We start from the raw sequence: 23,997 nt of genomic DNA on the forward strand, positions 1-23,997 counted from the left end.
ACATCGGGAGAAAAACGAATTCAAGTTAGTTGATTGATTGAGTCCTTGGTAAATCACCCAAATGAAATTCCAAGGCTAGGACCCAACACAATATCCTACAACTCGGGAGAGGGATGCCGTAACCCAAATGCAGAACATTTGAAGGTAAGTGGATGACGATTCACTAATTTCCACCATGAAAAACGAAAAAGAAATTTAAGTTTTAAACCTATGAAAACTCCTAGATCCTTTGAGATTCATTGAACATTTCAATGGCATGTTTAAATCTCGATATGCCCCTCTAGTTTGTGACTGGGATGCCGAGGATCACAAAGCGGGTGTGAATAACCATGCAAACTACATGGTGCCCTCACATGTTACAATCACCTATTCGATGTGCCGGTAAACCACACACGCTCCACCGAACTATGACAAACATTGAGTCACCCTTTGCTACCTTTGCTTAGAACCATTTAGTGTGCCGGTAAACCACACACGCTCCACTAACGTCTTCGCAAGGGCACAAAGTGTAATTTCATGGAATTGCATCAATTCACTTTTGCCTAAGTAACTAAGATTGGGAATTTGAAAAACATTTAGTTACTTTGTATTTCATTATACTTATAATGGAAGGTTTCGTCCTATCCTACCCGTTCGGCTAACGACCCTCCACTAGTCAAGAGTGCGGTGGGTAAGAGTGGATACCCATTCAATCGCCATTTTATAGGCAATTTCCTTAAACACCCCTTATAGACCAGCTTCGTGAATGAGGCCTACTAACGGTAAGACTGACTTTTACTCATACTTATATATAATGTTAGAGTTTTAATGTTATATATAGTATAGGGTGTATTTTATACTTTTAAAATACTATATGGTTAACTTTAACAATTACACTTTTAATTCAATTAAAAGGTTAACCTAAACTTTTATGGATTTATTAAATCTCTTTTAATTATACACCTTAATTAATTAATAAAACCATAAGGGTGTGATTTGAACTTTTTCAAAACATTACTAGAGTTTTAGAATTTAACATTTCTAATTAACCTTTTAATCAACTTTAAATTCCAAAACTTGAGGGCAAGTTTTGAAACATTTCAAAACATTAGGGTTTTAACTATTTAAATTTCAAAACAACAAAACTTTTGGTGTTCAAATTTAAACTACAAAACCTAAAGGGATAAATTGAAACTATTTCACAAGATAATTCAAATCTAAATTACAAATAATCAAACTTTATCTAATAAAACAAGTGATTATCTAAACTTTGACAATTATCTTCTATTTTGGTAAGGATAATCACATAATAGTGAAACAATTCGGATTTTATCACAAAAACAAGTTTATGGTAGTTATCCAAAACCAAAACAGGAAGAAAATCGCGAATCTGAGCTATCAGACCCTTTGACTCGTCGAGTCTGGACCTGGACTCGTCGAGTACAGCTGACTCGGCGAGTTCACCAAGTGACTCGGCGAGTCAAACACTCAGAAACTCAAAAAATCGATTTTCAGTGCTTATTTCGATCAAATATGCATCAATACAATTGAAACCAATCAAGTCTCTGATACCACTGTTGGGTTTTGGTCATAAGACATCCTATGTGCTCATACAAACCCTAATGCTTGGATCTAGGTTTCTCTATTGTACATGCTTTGAATCCAAGACTATAAACCCTAATTCTAGCATACATATAATCATATTAACATGAGAATAAGTTTATAGTATTACCTTGATTGTTATGTAGCAATAACAATCACAAATCTCCTTGTATTGACTTTGGAATGCTTAGAGTCACAAGTGTCACTCCTCTAATGGTTCACAAACACCATAAGCAAGAGGATGAAGAGGAGAGAGGTGGGAGGCTGCCAAAACGTGTGTAAACCCTTACAAGAAGCTTAGCCACGTTTTTGAGCCTTAAGGGTTCTTTATATAGTTGGGCTATTAGGGTTATCTAACAAGGAAACCCTAATTTGGATGCTTAAGCCCTAAGCAACCCATAGACTCCTTTTATTAAGCCCATGGACGATTTCCTTATGGGTTTCCCATTAGAATTCGTCCATCCCTTAATACAAGGCAATCCATGGCCCAAATTGCAATTATCCTATAATTACAATTCCAGTCCCTTAAGTTTAATTAATCTCTTTTAGTCACAAAACTAACTACCAATTAATTATTGACTAATATTAATTAAACAATATGATTTCTCCTTTAATATATTATTCTCATAATACATTAATAAATCATATTTAATCCTTACTCTCCATAAATCATCCTATCAAGTTGCTTTGGTGAAGGCAACCCAAAAGGACCATGCACCATCGGGTCAAGTACATACCAAAATAGTTATGGACTTAGACACTAATCCAACAAGAACATGGGTAGATGAAATAGTTGATGTGAGAAGAAATAATAAGTGTTTTTGAACTCAACGTGTTCATTAGGTATTTTTGAACTCTATGTTTTCACTTGGTGTTTTTGAACTCTATGTGTTCGTTAGGTATTTTTGAACTCTATGTGTTCACTTGGTGTTTGAACTCAACGTGTTCATTAGGTATTTTTGAAATCTATATGTTCACTTGGTATTTTTGAACTCTATGCGTTCATTAAGTATTTTTGAACTAGATGTGTTCACTTGGTGTTATTGAACTGAGTGTGTTCACTAAGTGTTATCGAACTAAGTATTCACTAGATGTTTTGAATTAAGTGTTCACTAGGAGTGTTAAAACTAGGTGTTATTTAAGTATGTTGAACTAAGTGTTTACCGGTTGCAATTTAAGGACCTTGGCAGTGGTGGACTTTGTGTCAATTCCTTAGGTCAATCCTTAGGAATAAATGAATAAAGGATAGTTGATTCTTAGGGTAAATCCTTAAGAAATAAAGGAGATAATGGGGATGGGTAATTTGGATTGATTGATTGACTGATGATTGAATATAATAATTATATTATTATGGGTCGAAAACCCTATATGCTCACCAGGCTCCCAATCCTAACCCACTTAGTTTTCTTTGCATTACGGGTAATGACACAAGAGTATAAGTTGGTTGACTTGACGAGATATTTTGGATTATAGACCAATAGTTGTAAATAATTGTTGTAACATTAAATTGTATTGTTTATGCTTTTTGGTATGTATCGGAACATGACATCCCGAGGTTTTATTATTTAATGAAAAGTACATTTTCTTTAAGAAATGTTTTGATAAAATTTTATCATATTTTGGTTGGGAACAAATTCCGCAACTATTTTCTTTAAAAGATTACTTTGATTTTAAAACAAAGTATAAACAAATCAGTCTTTTATGGTCGTGAAATTGGGGATGTCACAACAACTATTGACCTACTAATAAAGACCTTTTAGTTGTCAAATAAGTTATTATAGGCACATGTTAATCGCTTCTCAGAAATATATAGTTGATCAGGCTATATCACTCCCAGATTTGATGATATGTCCCCAATCATACTTGTGTTGTCCAACAACCGCAATACTTTTGTTATGTTCTAGTATGACACTGATTTTAGTATGAATGCATGTATGTATACTTTGGTTAAATATTTCATTATTTAAAAGTATAAACTCTTGGTCAGAGTATTTTAATCCCAATGTGTTTATAGTTGTATATCTTTTATGGGTTGATATACTCAATTCACTATAAACAAAGCTCTGATACCAATCTGTCACACCCCCAAACCTGAATGGTGGAGGACGTCATGTACAATATCATATCAATGCATAATAGTAAACAAGTAACAACATCATCCATTTCATTAATAGTATAATTTAATATAAGTGTGTTTTGTGTATAGTTTGAAAGACACCCAAAATATGAATCAAAATAAAAGACAATGCTTGAACGGGCTCCGTCTTCTCAAAAACCTAGTCCAGAGTACTTGTCTACTGGTGACCTATACCAGTTATTTTGAACGAGTAGATCAGCATTTAAGCTGGTGAGTTCATAAGTATTTTAGTGTCAATGTTTGTATAAGTTTGAAAAAAATTGTTTGTAAATGTTTTATGTAAATGTTTGTATCTCCTAGAAAATCCTATATTTTCTACTTATAAAGAAATGTAGTCTTCTACCAAGACCCGACTGTTCTGAACATTTGTTCTTTTGTAAAAGTGAGTGTTTTCCCAAGTATATGACTATCATTACCAGAAAATGGTTTACATTACCTTTTATGTAAGAAGATCATTATATGAATGTAATAGGAAAAATGACAGTGTATAATAATGTTGTAATAAGTAACTACTGAAACACTAACTACCTTAAAAACCAATTGTTTAATTAAGGTTAAAATGTGATGAGGTTATAACCATACTGATTGAAGAGTGTTTAACACGACGACCTGCTGGCATCAAAATTGATGTGACATTTGTCACCCCTTGGCTTGTCTGTCGGACTGTAGCTAACAGTTGGGATGTGGGATTTTTAGTCTCGTATAGATCTATACACATAATGCCCGCTCTCCCTCCAGGAGACTCTGGTTACAAAACGCGACTTAACAAGTATATTGCTAATCCGTGAAGTAGTCTCACATAAATGTTATTTTGTTCTTGTAAAATGATGTATGTTTCTTTCTGTTTCTTTTTATTGTATGTTTGAATCAACTCATGTATGAATGGATTCATGTATAAACTAACACTTGTAAGTTTCATTGTTCTACAAATAGTAAGTAGTAATCCTCTAAACTATACCTATTATAGTTTACTAGTAATATTGTTTGAATGATTGAGTATGTTTGTACACCTTTGCTACCAAAGGTGTTGAAATGATGTAAGAAATTTTATATCTATACACATATACATAATATATAACTAAGATTCAAACGACACTCGGACAAACAACCGATACCCTAAGTCCACAACCAAACCAGGAACAGGAAGTAAAGTGAATAATCAGTCCTAATCCCTTTCAACCTCATTTATATAACTATATCTGTATAGACATGATTTTGACAATATATAAGTTTAAAAGAGTTTGATAAAGAGTTTAGCATATAAAAGAGTTTTAACTATTTGAATGGTTATAGATGACTTGATGACAGTTTATAAAATGTTTTGAAATAGTTTGATAACACAGTTTGAAGTATAAGAGATCCACTTGTTTTGATAGTTATAAGTCACATGTGATTGATTATACAACTATATGGTTTTCTACTTGTATCCCCCCCCCAAAAAAAAAGCATTTAAAAGATAAGTTAGGGGTATGAACTCACTTGGTAAGAGTGACGGTTTGATGAAGACAATGTTTAACTCAGGCAGCACTTCGAATGGAAAGAAACAAATTTCTCGTGAACTTTGGGCTTTCTTCAGGGCTTGGACACGTAACCATGTCATCGGGGTAGTCTCGGGATGCTTAACACAGAGTAAAAGTAAGAGAGATGATGGATTTCAGCAACCAAAGTCGGAAGGCTTTGACTTCTATATATAGCCTGAATTTCGACTCTCACATCGTGAGTTTTGCATAACTCACGTCGTGAGTTTGGTCCTGATCCGCTCATGGCTTGCATCATCTTTCCACTTGCTCTGGAAGGGTGTTTGGGTGTCAAACCAACAAATGATGGGATAAAATAATATTAATATAACTCAAATCACTGCTATTTCTAATACTAAAGATAGTATAGAGTAAGCAGGGTCGATCCACAGAGATACGAGACTTTTCATCTTACCATATTTTCACACATAATACAAGTAATATTTAAATGCGGGTTTGTATTTAAACTTGAATTAAACTTCATAAATAAGAAAGATTGAAAACAAACGCAGTAAAAGAAGTACATTTCCGATTCTGACTCTTATATATGTATTATGTTGAAAGATGTAATATGATTATAACTCATGTTCAATCTAGGTTAGTAAGTTGGATATTAATAAACTCTAATATCCAAATTGGCAAAAGTATTCTATTCAAAATAAGCTCTTTAAATAAAATTTCATTTATTTGATTCAACCCAAATAAGCTCTTGCATTAAATCATTAAATGACATTAAGTTCTTGCACTAATTACCAACAATGTTTAACATTCCTCTTAAGCTTGGGAATATAAACATTTAATCTTTGATTGCTCTAATTTTGATCTAATTACAACCAAATAAGTGAGTGTTACTAACATCAAATCATAAAACATATACGAATTTCATGATTTGATTAACTAGATTGAATAGAACCCTAGTTCATTGATCAAGTGAAAAAGAGAACTAATCAAACACATGATTAAGATCAAATCAAAGATTACTAGATGTTAAACATAAGTCAAATTCAAGTTACAATCTAACAACACATACTTAAGAATTCAGATTCGGAAATGATAATAAAATCAACCACACATATCTAGGTTGGACTACAAATCAAAGAAGTTTAAACTTCAAATTGACTTACAAAAAGAAATTAAAGTGTTTTCCAAGTGTTAATCTACTTGCAAAAGCTCTGAAAATCTTCTCTTCTCCTCCCAAAATCCGACCTAACTCCCATAAAAACTGATTGTCTGAATTATAAGAAGACAAAACCACTTTAAAACTGCCGAGACGTTTACACGGCCCGTGTAAACCAAAGGGTTCCATTTACACGGCCGTGTAATCAAGAAAAGTAGAATGCTTAAGTCTTCCAGGTCTTCGAAGTAGAATGTCCTTGCATATACGTTTACACGGCCCGTGTAAATCAAAGGCATAAATTTACACGGCCGTGTAAACTCCTGTGAAACCAAATTCTTCATTTCTTCATTCTCTCTCTTCAAAGCTCCAAAACTTCTACAACTTTGTATCCAACTCTTGATAACTTCCTCCAACAAGATCCAACCTTCATAAGTCCCTGAAATATTCTAAAAGCGTGTGAATGGAATTGCATCATGAAAAATCCCGAAATTATACAAAATGCATGAGTCTAAACCTAAATGTAATGCACTTTTATGAACTAAAACTATAAAAAATGAATGCATGAAATGCACCTAACAAAGGGTCAATCAACATGTTCACATCGTGAACTCTACACTCACAACGTGAATTCCGACATGTGTCGAAGTTTGTTCCCCGAACTTCATAAATTCATATCTCTCGCATACGAGTTCTGGTTTATGACATTCTTTATATCCACGTGTAGGTGATATTATGCTCTACAACATTTGTTTAGACTATGTCGGTTAATTTTGACTTTATTTTTAATATTATATTTTTAACAGGTCGGGACTGGAAAAGTTTGTTAAAAATCCATAACTTCTTCATCCGACGTCCGTTTTCGTTTGTCTTTTTACCATTTCAAATACTATTGTTGAGATCTTCGATTCTCGTTTAGGTTGTGTTGGCTAATAGTCGCTCGATCTCTATTTCGAGTTTTTAGTTGTCTACTGCTATATCCGAAACTTAGAAAAATCATAACTTCCTCATACGAAGTCAGATTTGGACATTCTTTTTATTTACATTTATGGTTTATTGATATCTACGACTTTCATTTAGATACCTAAGGCTAAAAAGGTATATTATTGAAATTTCGCATTTTATGCTTAATAGTGCTTTACCGGTTTTGTTACGGATCTTCGATTGGTCATAACTTCTTCGTTATAACTCAGATTTTAGTGTTCTCTATATTTTTGAAAACCTTGTTACAATATCTACCACTTAGTACATTCGAATTGAGTTATTTCATTTTGACGCCATTCTTATTATTTCAAAAATAGGTTACAATACTTGGCTTTAGATCGTTACATTGACTTGAAAATATTGGGTTGTTACTACCACCACTGCCACAAGATAGGGCATTGGAAAAGAAGTTTCCCAGAATATCTGCAAGTTATCTAGGATAGGAAGATCAAGCTGTCCTTCGCAGGTATTTACACTATTAAATCTAATGATTCATCGCATGCTATTTCTTGGGTTCTTAATACAGGATGTAGTTTTCACATATGTTCTGATTTGCAGGGACTAAGAAGAAATAAGGATGTGGAGCATGGGAAGATAAATATAATCATGGGAAATAGAAGATCTTCACCTGTCACCAAGATTGGAATTTATTCCCAAGTACTTAGTAATGGATTAGGTTTAGATTTAAATAATTGTTGCTATTCGCCAAATATGGAAAGAAACATCATTTCTTTTCATGGTTTATATAGACAAGGATTTAGATATTCATTTGATAATGAAAATGGTTCTACATATGCTTATCTTAATAGTGTTTTATATTTTGAAGAATTGCCTTGTAATGGAATATATGAAACTGTGATGGTTGTAGATAACTTAGAAAATGATGTGTTATGTATCGATTCTTCCAATACTTTGGATAAAGCATGCGTGTGGCATTAATGTCGACTTGGACATGTCAACAAGAAATGCATAGCCCAACTCCAGGAGGATGGAGTGTTAGAGTCATTCAACCTTAGGGACAATGACGTGTGCGAGTCTAGTTTACTTGGAAAGATGACCAAGTCACCCTTTACTGGCACTTGTGAAAGGGGCGAGGGTTTATTGGATCTCATACACACCGATGTGTTTGTGCCCTTTAGATCCACCACAAGGGATGTGAGCCGCTTCTATGTGACTTTTATAGATGATTATAGAAGATATTGGGTATAACTACTTAATCAGGCACAAGTCAGAAACCTTTGAAAAGTTCAAAGAGTTTAAACAAGAAGTGGAGAATCAGTTGGGTAGGAAAATCAAGATGCTTCGATCCGATCGAGGTGGAGAGTACTTTAAGTCTTGAATTCCACGACTACCTCAAGGGCTGTGGAATCGTTTCGCAATTGACGCCACCTAGGACACCGCAGTTGAATGGTGTGGCTGAGAGGCATAATCGAACCTTGCTAGACATGGTTCGTTCCATGATGAGTCGTGCTTCGCTACCTATCTCATTCTGCGAGTATGCCTTAGAGACTACCGCCCATATCCTTAACTTAGTCCCTACGAAGATGGTTGCCAAAACACCTCACGATATGTGGGCAGGGAAATCTACCTTGTTGTCACATATCAAGGTTTGGGGTTGTGAGGCTTTCATAAGACGAGAGACTCACGAAAAGCTCAAACCTCGTAGTGAGCGGTGTATTTTCATCGGCTACCCGTAGAAGTCCTTTGGATATCTCTTCTATAGACCGAGTGACAACGTTGTCTTCATCGCGAGGAGAGGGGTTTTCCGTGAGCGATAACTCAAAAGCCAAGGGGAAAGTGTGAGGAAAATCGATCTTGAAGAGCTTCAAGAGTCGAGCGATGAAGGAACCTCTAACGGTGGTGCTCAACCCAAGGAAGAAACTCTGGTTGAACCGATTGACGAGTCCTTACCTCTTAGACGTTCCGAAAGACTTAGGGTTCAACTCCAGTTTTATGGTTTTCATATTACTAGTGAATTTGGATGAACCTAACAACTATAAGGAAGCCATGGCAGGCCCGGAGTCTGCAAAGTGGAAAAAGGCGATGGACAGCGAGATTCAGTCTATGTATGACAACCAAGTTTGGAATTTGGTTGACAACGTACCAGGTCGTAAGACGGTCGGGTGCAAATGGATCTTCAAGAAGAAGACCGATATGGATGGGAATGTGCACACCTATAAGGCGCGATTAATTGTGAAGGGTTTCACTCGAACTCTTGAAGTTGACTATTATGAAACCTTCTCACCGGTTGCAAAGATAAAATCTTGTAGGGTAATGTTGGCCATTGTTGCATTTCATGACTATGAAATATGGTAGATGGATGTCAAAACCGCTTTCCTTAAGGGAAAGTTGGCTGAGGATGTTTACATGGCTCAGCCAGAGGATTTTGTCAGTGCAAAGCATCCCAATAGAGTGTGCAAGCTTGAAAAGTCCTTTTATGGACTGAAACAAGCATCTCGCAAATGGAATCTTTGTTTCGATGAGAAAGTCAAAGAGTTTGGTTTTCTACAAAGCGATGATGAATCATGTGTATATGTCAAATTCAGTGGGAGTATAGTAAGCTTCCTTGTATTGTATGTCGATGACATTCTACTAATAGGAAAGGAAATCCCAACACTGCAGGAGGTTAAGTCCTAGCTTAGGAAGTGCTTTGCTATGAAGGACCTCGGAGAGGCTGCCTATATTCTGGGAATAAGGATAATGAGAAATAGAAGTAAGAGACTAATAAGACTTAGTCAGAATACTTACTTGGATAAGGTAATAAAGCATTTTAGTATGGAGAATTCAAAGAAGGGAGAGGTACCGATCCAAAGTAATGCCAAGTTGAGTAAGACTCAAAGTTCGAGTACCGAAGTCGAGATAGTAGAAATGAGCCAAGTACCATACGCTTCCGCAGTTGGCTCGATTATGTATGTTATGACTTTTACTTGACCTGATGTGGCCTTCGCTTTGAGCATGGTTAGTAGATATCAAGGGAACCCTGGCAACGTGCATTGGACCGCAATCAAGAATATTCTTAAGTACCTTCGAAGGACCAAGGAATGGTTTCTAGTCCTCGGTGGGAGTGATGACTTAAAGGTGCGAGGGTATAGTGACGCCAGTTTTCCGACCGACAGGGACAACTACCTTTCGCAGTCGGGCTGGGTCTTTACCCTAAATAGAGGAGCAATGACTTGGAAAAGTTCCAAGCAAAATATTGTAGCTGATTCAACGTGCAAATCAGAGCACATTACAGTGAGAGAAGCATTGAAGGAGGCAATATGGTTGAAGAACTTCATTAGAGAACTTGGAGTTGTGCCAGCTATACAGGAGCCTATGGAAATTTCCTGTGATAATGAAGGAGCAGTTACCTTGACCAAGGAACCGAGGGATCATGGAAGATCTCAACATATCGACAGAAAATATCACTTTATTCGAGATCAGGTTGAAGAAGGACTCCTTGTAGTGAAGAGTGTATCGTCAGAGGATAACCCAACAAATCCACTTATGAAGGGACGGAGTAGGTTTAAGCACTTACAGCACACTAGGAGCATCGCGCTGAAGGATGATATTAGTTTAGAAATGTGTAATAGATAAATTGTAATTAACATACGATGATTAAATAAATGGGTATTATTTATGAGTAAAGCTATTGTCTTATGTTAATTGTTTACCTATTGTTTCATTTTGCATGTTTTGACTTCCTGAGCAATGAGATTATTCGAACGGTCGACAGTCATTCATATTTTGCTAGTAAGTATGAATGAATAATGTGATGAATTGGTGTGTAGATTGTTAAAAGTGTGTTAGACGTAGCAAAAGTTTGCTAAAACATTCATGAGTGCTTATACACTTGATTTGAGCATTGGAATAAACTCACGCTTGCTGGAATCACTTCATGGAATTTATCACAAGTGATCGCAAGACAATAATATCATATGGTCTTAAAACCTTGATATATGGTTTATTGTTTGCTAATCGGTTGTGGATTGATAATGCGTAAATTCATTAGTAACTTGATGTTATAAAGCACATTGTTGTGTATGATTTGATTAGTGAATGGTAGATGCATATAAGTTGAAGTTTATCTGTTCCTTTTATTCTAAAAGGATAAAAGCGAAGTCAGGACCCCTCGATGATTTGGTTTGACTTATGTATCGGGCCCGATCAGGACTGAATTGATGTGTTCAATTAAGTTTTATGTCAAACGAATATGAGATCGAGAAAAAAACTGTTAGACAATAAGTATGACGATGTTCCATGTAATTGTCCACACGATATTTAGAACAGAGGATTATACGATCCCTTATCTTAAGGACAAGTTATTGATAGGATCAACAGTTTTGAGAACTGCGATTGTTAATCGGATCCAGAAGTTGCATTTTCATTTATAGTTATTAGACTTATCCAAGTGGGAGACTATTAAATTAGTGTCTAAGTCCATAACTATATTTCGTATGTACTTGACCCGGTTGTGCATGGTTCTTTTGGGTTGCTTTCACCAAAGCAACTTGACTGGAGGAATAATATAGAAAGAGGTGATTATGGTTTATTAATATATTATAAGACTAATATATATTAAAAAGAGAAATCATATTTGTTTAATTAACATTGGTCAAGAATTAATTGAGAATTAATTTTGTGATCAAAAGAAGTTAATTGAACTAAGGGGATTGAACTATAATTATGTAATAGTTGCAAAGTTGGGCAAGGAAACCCTAATAGATAGGGTGGACGAATTCTAACGATAATGCCTTAGGAATTCGTCCAAATGAAGGGTTCTAGAATTAGACAAAATTGCAAGATTGGTCCCTATGGTTAGGTGGAAATTTCCACTTTAGTCCAAAAAGGTTTGGGCTAACATTGATGGTCCATAGGTTTGCATTTTGTTGCCACTTTGGTCCAAAACCTTAACTTCCGTCACTTTTCCCCCGTTACCATCCATTTCACTTGTCAAATGGAGGGTATTTTCGTCATTCCCTATTTTACTCCCTATATTTAATTAATAAATTCCTTTTACGTATCCATCCTTTACCAGCATACGGATAAAAGCGTCGATCATACTCACATTTATAGTCTTAATTACATAGATAGTCGCTTCCACTTCGATTTTCATTAACTGAGGATCAAGAGCCCTAATCCCATTTCCAGCTTGTGCGCTTCGATCAAGTGAGTTGATTAGTTAATGCAAGTTCCAATGTGGAATGTAAGGTTGTATGAGAAACCATTCAATGCAAGGGTGGTTTATGGTATGTAATTTTTATTTTGCTCACTAATTTGCCTTTTTATGTGAAATCCTCTCATATGAAACTTCCTTTTTGTTCTTGTTTTAAAGATGGATACCCTACTCTGTTTACCATTAAGCTACATCATGGGGAGAGTTCACAAAGTTTCCAGATGTGAACTACATTGATGGAACTGTGACATATGTTGACATGGTCGATATAGAAGAGTTTTCTGTTCATGAAATGGATGCCATCATGAAAGGGTTAGGATACTCATTTCCTCCAGTTATCTATTATCATTTTCGGTTGCCCAAAGGAGACATGAATTTTGGACTACATGCCCTAGGAAACAATGATGATGTTCGTAATCTTTCCCAATATGTGAAGGAGCATAAAATCATAAGGGTGTACACTGAACACAGTTTTACAAAATTGCTTACTTACTTTATGGCTCCTAAACCTATTAAAAAGGTCACTACTGAGCAATTAGATGAAATTAAGGAACATGAGACCACCACAAATGATAACCAAGCTAGTGATAGGAAAAGGAGTTGGACCAAGGAAGGTGCTTTGTCATTATCCCATGTTTTACATAATGATGGTGCTTTGTCATTATCCCCTATTTTACATAATAAAGGTGCTTTCTCATTATCCCCTGAGTATAATAGGAAAAGGAGTTGGACCAAGGACAAATCTTTGTCATCATGCAATAAGAAATTGGCCATGGGTAATGTTAGTGAAGCTAATGTAGATGGGGATAAGGATCATGCACCTAATGATTTTGATGAGGCAGCTAATGAATTTGATCTTGGATTGTACCAACAGATTTTAGAATCTAATTCTGAATTTGATAATGGATTCAATGAAGAGAAGGAAGGGGATGAAAGGGAGGAGGTATTTAATGAAGTTAGTGCTAACGTTGATATGAGGAATTATGAAAAAGATGCTAGAGTTGAAGATGATGTAGATATGGGGGTTATCAGATGGATGTTGGAATTGAAGATGATGTAGATATGGGGGGTTATCAGATGGATGCTGGAGTTGAAGATGAAGTTACTCATAATGTAGCTGAGGTTGAAAGAAGTGATGCGGAGGAGGATAATGGTGAAAGAAGTGATGGGGAGGAGGATAGTGATGAGAGAAGTGATGGGGAGGAGGATAGTGATGACACTGACTTTTGGGTAGATGAGGATAACATAATTCCTGAAGTAGAGGTAGATATGAAGGATTTTTACATGAGTGTTGATCTGGAAGCTGAATTTATGGAAAAGAGAGTAACAAATCCCATGCATAATGATAGTGATGAAGACCCTAAATACACTTAAGATTTGGATATAATTGATAATGACCAATGGGATTCAATGGATGAGGGTTCTGATATAGAAAGGAAAAGGAGAGTTTTATTAAAGAATTAGGGAAGGAGACAAGGTGCTCTCAAGGGGAGATACATAAAGTTACTTTTAGGATAGGACAAAAATATAAAAGTAAGAAGGAGTTAAAGGAAAAAAAAATACAACTGCATGCATTGGAAACCAGGAGAAATATATTCTTCAAGAAAAACGACAAAACAAGGTTAAGAGCTTTATGCAAAGGGACTGTAGCCTTTAATGAGGGTGATGTTGGTGAACCTACCCCTTGTCCTTGGGTGATACAAGATTCTAGATCAAATAAAGATGGTAATTGGATCATTAAAACATATAACCACGAACACAGATGCTTGCATATAAGAAAAGTGAGATCTGCAACTGCAAAGTTCATTGGAAAGCAAATAATGGATCAGGTTGAATTAAACCCAACAATCCCTGTGAAAGCTTTAAAAGAGCAACTGCAGAAGGAATATCAAGTGGGTTTCTCTATACATCATATTTCAGGGCTAAATCTAATGCAAAAAAACAAGTGCAAGGGGATTACAGAAAACAGTATGAGGTTCTCAGCGATTATATCTTAGAGTTACAGTCTACCAATCCAGATACAACTGTGAAGTTAGAATTTGAGTCTGAACCTAACTCCAATGCCACCTCAAGAAGATTTAAAAGAATTTATGTGTGTCTGGGTGGAATGAAGAAAGGGTTTAAAGCTTGCCTGAGGGATTTTCTTGGTTTTGATGGGACATTTATGAAGGGCCCTTTGCCAGGACAGATATTGACTGCAGTTGGGGTAGACTCAAACAATGGAATATACCCCCTGGCTTATGCCATTGTTGAGTCTGAGAATACTCAAAGCTGGAAATGGTTTCTTGAGATTTTAGGAGATGACCTAGACCTATATGCAAACTCAAACTTCACATTTATAAGTGATAGACAAAAGGTATGTAATTGGTATCTTAAATTTACTATATTTTCATGAAATATACTAACTATGTTTTATTTCCCTACAGGGTTTACAGGCAGCCATTGCTCAATTGTTTCCATGTGCTGAGCACAGATATTGTCTCAGGCATATACATGATAATATGAAGAGAACATGAAGATCCAATGAACACAAAGAACACTTGTGGAATTGTGCCACAGTAACAACAGTCCAAGAGTTCAACCACTTAATGAATGAATTCAACTTATTTGACAAGGATGCATATAATTGGTTGAAGCAGATCCCCCCACAACACTGGGCAAGAAGCCACTTCACATGTAATTTCCAAATTTGTCCCTGAGGTGTATTACTTTGTTAGTACACTGTCTTACTTACTATTTACTTTGTTTTTTGACAACATTTCAAGGAGAGCAAAATCAGATATGCTTTTAAATAATCTTTGTGAAGTTTTCAACAACAAATTGGTTGAAGGAAGGGATAAGCCACTAATAACTTGTTTGGAGTGCATCAAGGAATACATGATGAAAAGAATCTGTAATGTCATCAAGGTGAAAAATAAGTGTGTAGAGCCTCTAACTTCTTCTGCAACAAAGATTATGGACAAAAATGTCTATTTGGCATCTCAGTACACAACTAGGTGGAATGGTTCAGACAAATACCAAGTGAAAGGGCCATGGAAGGATCAACAAGTTGTTGACATGGCAGAAAGGGTATGCAGCTGCACGAAGTGGGAATTAACTGGCCTCCCTGGTAAACATGTCATAGTTGTCCTAAATGATAAAGCAGATAATGGTGAGAAGATTGGAGAGTTACACACTTATGTCCACAGAGTGCATTGGCTAGAAACTTGGAAAGCAGCTTATGTTCATAAGGTAGAGCCTATTAAAGGGAGAGCAATGTGTCCTATAAGTGATTGCCCAATTAAAATCACCCCTCCTCTGCACCATAATCAGCCTGGGAGACCCAAGAAAAAGAGAAGGCAATCTGCAGGGGAGAGAAGCCAGAAGAAAGGAGAGAATGGTAATGGTGCTAGTGGGAGTCAAACTGATGGGGCTAGTGGGAGTCAAACTCATGCTGCAAGTGGGAGTGGGAAGTTAACAAGGAAGTTTATTAGTGTGACTTGCAGCAAGTGTAAAAATAAAGGGCATAATGCTAGAACTTGCAAGGGCCAAGTAGGAAATTGAAGGGGTTTGAAGCTAGTTTGATGTCTTTTGGGTTTTTACATGTCAACTGCTTATGTTTATTGTATGTTATGTACTTGATGTCTTTTGGTGTGGAAGATACATTGATGTTCTTTTTGGTACTTGATAGTATGTTACTAAAAACTGTATGTCTTTTGATTTATGGGAAAAACATATCAGAAATTTAATGGTATGGTTTATGGTATGTTTAATTTGATGTTAATTGCATACTTTACAATGTTTAAATCATACAATTGATGTTCTTTTTGGTACTTGATAGTATGTTACTAAAAGTTGTATGTCTTTTGATTTGTGGGAAAAATATATCAGAAATTTAATGGTATGGTTTATGGTATGTTTAATTTGATGTTAATTGCATACTTTACAATGTTTAAATCATACAATTGGATGTTATGGTTTACAGTATGTTTAATTTGTTGTTAATTGCATATTTTACAATGTTTAAATTTGTTGTTAATTGCATACATAAATGGAATGGTCAACATATAGATACCAAATATAATTTCCATTGACATTTTGTTGCAAAACATGTCTTACATTGATTACATTGCTTACATCTTGAACAAAATACTACTTTCATACAACTTACCAAAAGATTACACTGCTTACTGCTCACAGCTTACATCTTCAACAAAAAACTACATACCCAAACTATTACATTCCCAAGATACTTGTAAAATAGAACATATATAAAGAAAATCCAACTGCATAACAGGTAAATTTTGAGTCTTGTGGTCTGAGCCTTCACTTTGTTTATTGTCCTCAGCAATCCAGGTATGATGGCTTTTGAACGTTCACACATTGGACCATCATACCACCCAATAAAGCGACACTTCGATCCCTTCAAAATTTAAAAAAAAAAAAAAAAAAAAAAAAAAAGATAACACAGGTTCTTAACATGTAATGCGACAATAATGATGCAAATACAAAATCCATTTGCTTACCTCAGTCGGGCATCCCCAGAAACGGCGACCTGGGTTTTTGTCGGTACATGAAGTGCGAACAATAGCCATTTTACCACAGAAACACAACACCATTGTTAATTTCTTCAGAGGGAAATTGTGAATAGTGATGTGTTAGGGCTTGTGAAGAAGACAGGAACGAGGGGATTAAAGCTTGAGGACAGCAATATCATCGATCTTATAGGAGGAGGAATTTATTAATTAAATATAGGGAGTAAAATAGGGAATGACGAAAATACCCTCCATTTGACAAGTCAAATGGATGGTAAAGGGGGAAAAGTGACGGAAGTTAAGGTTTTGGACCAAAGTGGTAACAAAATGCAAACCTATGGACCATCAATGTTAGCCCAAACCTTTTTGGCCCAAAGTGGCAATTTCCACCTAACCACAGGGACCAATCTTGCAATTTTGTCCTAGAATTATCTTATAGGCTGCTTGGTGGCTAAGTAATCAGATAAGGATAATGAATCAAACCTTAATTCCTACACCTATATAAAGACCCCTTGGGCATAGGAAATTCGACCACTTGAACCCTAGAATTCCTAGAGTCGAATTTCACCTCTCCCCTATCTCTCTTGTTTCCTCCAATTGCTTTTGGTGTTTGTGATTCATTAGAGGCACAACATTTGAGGTGCTAAAGTTCTCAAGGCTTCAAGATCTTCAATCAACAACAAGGTAAACATCTAGATCTATTTATTATGTTAATTTCGAATAACATATGTTAGATCTAAGGTTTAAAAGTCTTGGATGAATTGCATGTACAATAGAGAAACCTAGATCCAAGCATTAGGGTTTGTATGAGCACATAGGATGTTCTTTTGGCTCAAACCCATCATTACTAACACCTAAATAAACTGAAAAGTTAGAAGAGGGACTGGGCGGGTAACAAATTAAAGTTTTGGGGATGATCCGAGTTAAAAAATATTTCTAGAGACCAAACGTGTAAGTAACGACAAACCACAGGGACCGTCCGTGTAATTTTCTCAAAATATTGATCTTATCCTATGTTCTAAATTTCTTTTTGCTTACGTCTTTGATTTTTCATCCGTGGAAAATACAATCTTATCCTTTCTTTTTCCCATGACACTTGATGAGTTATGCTTTTCAACCTCGAAAAGGAACAAAAAAGAGAGAAAGTTATTATTATAATTTCTTTGTGGTTGCAATGAAAATGACTTAAAATGGTAGAGGTTCTTTGGAATTGCTTTTAAAATAATTTTTTGATTTTTTTCATTAAAAGATTCAAAAGATGTTTGAAAATTAAAAAAGAACTTTTGAAAATAACTTTTTGTTAAGAAGAAAATGAAGGCTTTTCAAAAGTAGTGAAATTGTATCTTTTTGTGATTTTTGGTATTTTAAAAGGTAAAAAGCATTCAAAACTAAAGAAATTTCATTCAAATATTTTGAACTAACTTTTAACTTTTACTCTTTAAAAAAACTTTTAGGAAAATAACTTTTATAAAAAGGATTTTTGGTTTTGAAGAAAAATTCTCAAACACCCCTTTAGACTGTTTTATTAAGTTTGCTTTGATGTAAATAGAAAAAATTTAAGTTTTTTAATGTTTGAATTTCAAATTTAAAATTTAGTTCTGAAATATCTTTTTTTTAGCAAAAATGTGTTCAGTAACTCAAAAAGGTTTTTAATTTATGACAAATTTTGAAATATATTTTTTTTTAGAAAAAAAATTGTTTAGAAACTCAAAAAGTTTCTAAAAAACGGACAAGTTTCAACATACTTTTTCCAAAGAAGGTGTTTTAAATAAACTTACATAATTTGTAATATTTAAATCACATTGTCATATCCTTTATATCGTTATAACTCTTTGTGGAATGCAGTGCGTGTTCGGTAAAACTAGTTAATAGCAGATAGCATGTAGCGTGTAGTTGGTAGTTAATAACGTTTTATTAAACATTGTCTGAGATAATTTTTAGATTTGAAACGTTTTGTTTAAACTAAACGTTAAAAAACTTTTAGTGTCAAACGAGACTTTTTGTTCAAAACCAAACGTTTTGTTGAACGTTAGAAGCTAGAAGCTCTCAAACACCCTGTCTCAAACACTCCCATAATCATTTTAAAGAGACGGTCATATTGTCTTGGGTATGTGCATGATGTGCGACCATATAGAATCTTGTCGTTTGAAGGGCCCATAATTTTGTTACGTGTATTAGTATTAGCGGCAAATAATGACATATCCTTGACGGATTAGGACGGATTATTTACAAACTTTAATAACAGATCGGTGACAATTTTGTTTTGATTATTTTTTATAACATTTATCGACTCTTCATAATATTAATGAGTTTGTTTATATAAAAAAGTTATATTTAGAGACTATGATATTCAAAATCAGCAAATTAGTCTGAATAACAAAAATATAAGGACTTCATGATGACATAGATATTAGGCGGTCCCCATGGAAATGAATGATCTTATTAAACTCCAAAATCTTCATTGTCTTTTAATGTTTTATCATTGTATAACAGCGGGGAGTTCAATCACCATTAAACGCAACTCTTTCTTTTTCTCTCTCTCATATATATATATATATATATATATATATATATATATATATATATATATATATATATATATATATATATATATATATAGTATTTCAATTTTGCAATTTTTAATTTTTAATTAATTTTATTTTTAATTGTAGTTTTATTTTTAATTTCATGTGAATTAATTATTTACAAAATAACGATAAGTAAATAAAGAAAATGATAAATGATGTGGTAATCCATTAAATTATATAAAATTTAATAGAATGTAAAGTTTAATAAATAAAATTATGAATGAATGGAATGTATACATAATAATCCATTGAACTGATATCACTTTAAATGTTTAATGCATTGAAGATGGTATTAGACTCTTAGTTATTAGTATTACACATCTCATTTTGGTTATTATTATGATTATCATATGAATGTAAACGCTTTAATTACTTAAAAAAAAAAAATTGAGCAACTTATTCGGTAAAACAGTGACGGACCTATGTGGAGAATTGGGAGGTCCCGGGCCACTGCTCAATTTCCGGCTCGTAGTGTAAATTTTTTTTTAAAAAAAAAAATTTCTATTAGGTGCACCCACTTGAAGTATGAGGGACACCCCTACTAAAATAGTCTGCATCCGCCACTACGGTAAAAGTAAAATGGTAAGAAGCACGTTTTGTTTTTCTATATTACAAAAGTAAATAAATGGATTTTCTAAAAAAAAATAACTATGAACGTTGATATCTTTTCAACTGTTTTGTTATAAAATAAAAATCTTCAAATAAAATCATAATAAAATGCTTTTACTAATTCAAATTCTTTATGGACAATTCTTTAAGACCGCAATTAGAAAGTATAGAAAATTCAGAAGTCAAAACAAAAACGCGTCCCCCATTCGTCCCATCTTACACGAAACTTCCAAGATATAACACAAACGTTTAGTTCCTTATAAATAAAACACCATGGACAGTTGGATATATATCATCCCTTCCACAATCAAAATGACGACGACAGAAGCAAAAGATATCTCCCAGCTCTTGGATTCACACTGGTTTCAGCATAAGATCCTCACCAGCAACCCGCCCCCAGTTCTTGTTTACGAAGCAGGAAGTCATAAAAAGAGCTTAAAAGAAGATGAAAATGTGGCATTGACGATAATGAACTGCAGAAACGATTTGGAGTTGAAGGGTCTGCTAAGGTTTTGGGCTCATTCTGTTGCTTCTGCAGTCAGCTAAAACTTGAAGCTCTTCTTTTCTTTCAATTTCTATACGATCTTTCCTCGTTTTTCATTGGTGGTAGTTAATAGGGTTTTACCGGTTTTACTTTGCGACCAATATATAACTCGATTTTTAGTAGGGTTCTACAGAAGCAAGGAATATATATGTATATGTATATGTATACGTATATCCATCACTTATAAGGAAGTTAGTGGATTCTTTATTCATTCTTGATGATCTTTTGTGGTACGTTGATTGTTTGCCAAGGTTTTGGATTCATGTTTTTGATTCTAGTGCAGTCTGCTAACTCTTGAAGCTTTCTTTTTCTTTTCTCTATGATCGATCTTTAGGGTTTTACAGTTTTACTTTGCAACTAGTGTGCAACTCGATTGTTGATTAGTAGAATAGTAGGGTTTTACAAAAGCAAAAGATACATACATTAGGGATAAGGGAAGTAATGGCTTCTTTTATCTTTCTTGATCATTTTCTGTTTGGCGTAATGCAAGTGAGATCGATAACGATTAAGAGTCGACCGAAGCATGCATAGGGTGGCAATTTGACTGCTGTTGTCTGAATCCGAATCCAAAAGATAAAGACAAATGGTGTTCAAAAATATCAAAATCAAAGAAGATTCCAAAATTTTGGATACTATCCATAGATCTAAAAAATAATTTTTATTTTTATTAATTTTAATAATATTTCATCTTAAAGTTGAAGTTGATGTTTGTAGGTTTCGAGCCTAAGCCATTAAGATCCATGACCGTATTTTGGGACCTTATATCACCACCTAACACGGGTTCAGATCATATGAAGCAAAAGGACCAAGATAACTAGAGTATCTTCAATGTTAGACCTCTCGTCCAAAACACCGTCGCCATTTATCATGTGATATTATTAACTTATTAATTTCTATGTTTTACAAAATACAAACATATCATCATTATGCATAGCCATAAACCTTTTAGTTTATAAATGGGTCCGCTTAATTATTTATATTTTAACTTATATTTTTATTAACTAATAAAATAAACAAATAACATTTTACATCTTTTTATAAAAGATGAGATAAAGAAATTTGTGTCAACCATGGACACACTTGTAAGAACGCATCTTTTGAAGCGGTCCAAATTTTAGGACCGAGTCAGGTTAAATTGAAGCTCATCATGGGAAAGAAATTCTTGGACCACTTGAAAAAAAAAATGGACCTTATAGAGTTTTAGCATACCGAGTGCTTAGGCTATGCAGAGTGAGGCACTAGTAGGGAACCTATTTTTTGGTGCGACTATTTTTTATTTTTAGAGCGGTGGTAGCCTAAAACCGCATCATTAAAACACTTTTGCATCAATAAATCAATGAACCACATCATTCAAGGCATTTGTTGGTGCGGTTTCCCTAAAAGGTATTAAAAACGTATTTATTGGTGCGGTTTTTAAAATCCCATCATTAAATCAATAGAAACCGCCCTATTTAATCATGTAGAACCGCCTCATTAAATCTTTCTTCTGAAAATTTCGTTCAAATTTTTCCTTTCGTTCAAAATTTTCATTTCGCGTTGGATCCTTCAAATTTACAGGTATCCCTCCAGGGGTGGATCTATAATGGTGCACGGGGTTGCACCGGCAACTACTAGATTTTTTCGTATTAATATAAAAAAAAAAGTTTTTTTATTATTATGCATGTATAAAGAAACAAGTTTATTATCATTTCAACTCATTCATATTATCAAAAGTTAGGTTGGTTGACTTGGTTGAAGGTGCAAATTAATTTTCTCCTTACAGAAATGGCTCTAGTTTGAATCCTCTCCAAAACTAGTTTTTTATATTTATTCTTACATTCATTTTTCCTTGCCCACGATAATTTTTTTTTTATTTTTTTTATTTTTTTTTAATTTACTTCTACTTTTATATACAATTTGTTACACCACCAAAAAAACAAAAAAAAAAAACCAAAAAAAAAAACCGATAAAACAATAATACAATAAATTTTGTGAGAATAGTTTTATGTTTAAAAAACGTTAATTTGTCGATATATTCATAGATTGAAACTACGTAATTTTAATATGTTTTATATGTAAGGTTTCATACACATTACACACATATGTGTATAGATGCATTACATATGTTTCAAACTAAACAACTACTTCTCTTCATGATTATTAAAATTCAGGTTAACTCAATTCATGTCTCATTCTACATTTTGAATTGTTTCGTTTGTTTTGTCAAGCAAAATGTATCGAACTTATACAAATGCATTTATTAGTTGGCATTTGTATAATATATATTTCTTTAAACAATTGAACGTATAAAAATGCATTTATTCGGAATGAAATTTTGGTAATGAGCCTTCAAAAGTTTGTACGACCACGACCAAAATAGAAACAAGCTCCACGAGACCAGGAACCTACCCATGAAAAAAACAGTTTGCCCTTTACGAAGTTTGTCTACAGAAATTTGTTACGTTTAATGCACTCGTAACTTTTTTTGTTATATTTGATCGGAATTTTTTTTTTGCACCTACTACTATTTATTCCTGCATCCGCCCCTGTATCCCTCCCAAATTTCCCATCTATTTTAATATAACTAGGTGTGAGCCTCATGTATTACATGAGTGTATTTAAAACAATTAAATATATATAAACATTTGAGAAATTTGAATTTATAAGAAAAAAGAGAAAAATATTGAATTACTAAAATTAAAGTGTTTTTTTTTCTCTTTTAAATTTAAACAAATCATTTAGATAAAATAATCAAAGCAAATTAATAAGATTTTATTTTGAAATTTTGAAATTATAAGGAAAGTCCATTAATGAAATTGATATACATTTATTATTAAATTTAAATACCATATGAAATTTAATAAAATAGGAAAACCATAAAATTACATATGGAATAAAAATTAATTCAAAATAACCACAAAATAACATGTGGCAAAATGAATGAGAATGTGACAAGTGGCAAAAAAAACCTTCATTTATTAAAGAAGATAAATCTAAGCACACACCCATGGAAACCATAACTCCTTCGTATTTTTATTTTTCAATAGAGTAGTAGATATGATTTTTTTTTTTGTATACCTTCCCTACATCATCTTCAACTTGAACCACGAGTCAAACTGCACCACCGAGACCACTCTAAACCATCACTGGCAGAACCAGAGACCTTCACCACCACAAACCACCTGCCATCACCCTTCATCGCCACCTGTTACAGCCAAAGATATACAACCACCGATAGCACCCATCGCAGCCTCCACGAACCACCAACCTCTGCC

At 34.1% G+C, this 23,997-nt stretch overlaps 1 long non-coding RNA gene across 1 annotated transcript; it reads left to right on the plus strand.

Moving 5' to 3' along the window:
* Nucleotides 1-20,431: 20,431 nt before the first annotated feature.
* On the plus strand, nucleotides 20,432-21,667 carry LOC145042244 (uncharacterized). The gene is made up of 2 exons (XR_013680613.1): nucleotides 20,432-20,973; nucleotides 21,078-21,667. It is a non-coding gene; the product is annotated as an uncharacterized LOC145042244 (long non-coding RNA).
* Nucleotides 21,668-23,997: the final 2,330 nt, after the last annotated feature.

This window comes from Lactuca saligna, chromosome 4 (genome assembly GCF_052625555.1).
Source record: "Lactuca saligna cultivar CGN05327 chromosome 4, ASM5262555v1, whole genome shotgun sequence".
Classification (NCBI taxonomy): domain Eukaryota; kingdom Viridiplantae; phylum Streptophyta; class Magnoliopsida; order Asterales; family Asteraceae; genus Lactuca; species Lactuca saligna.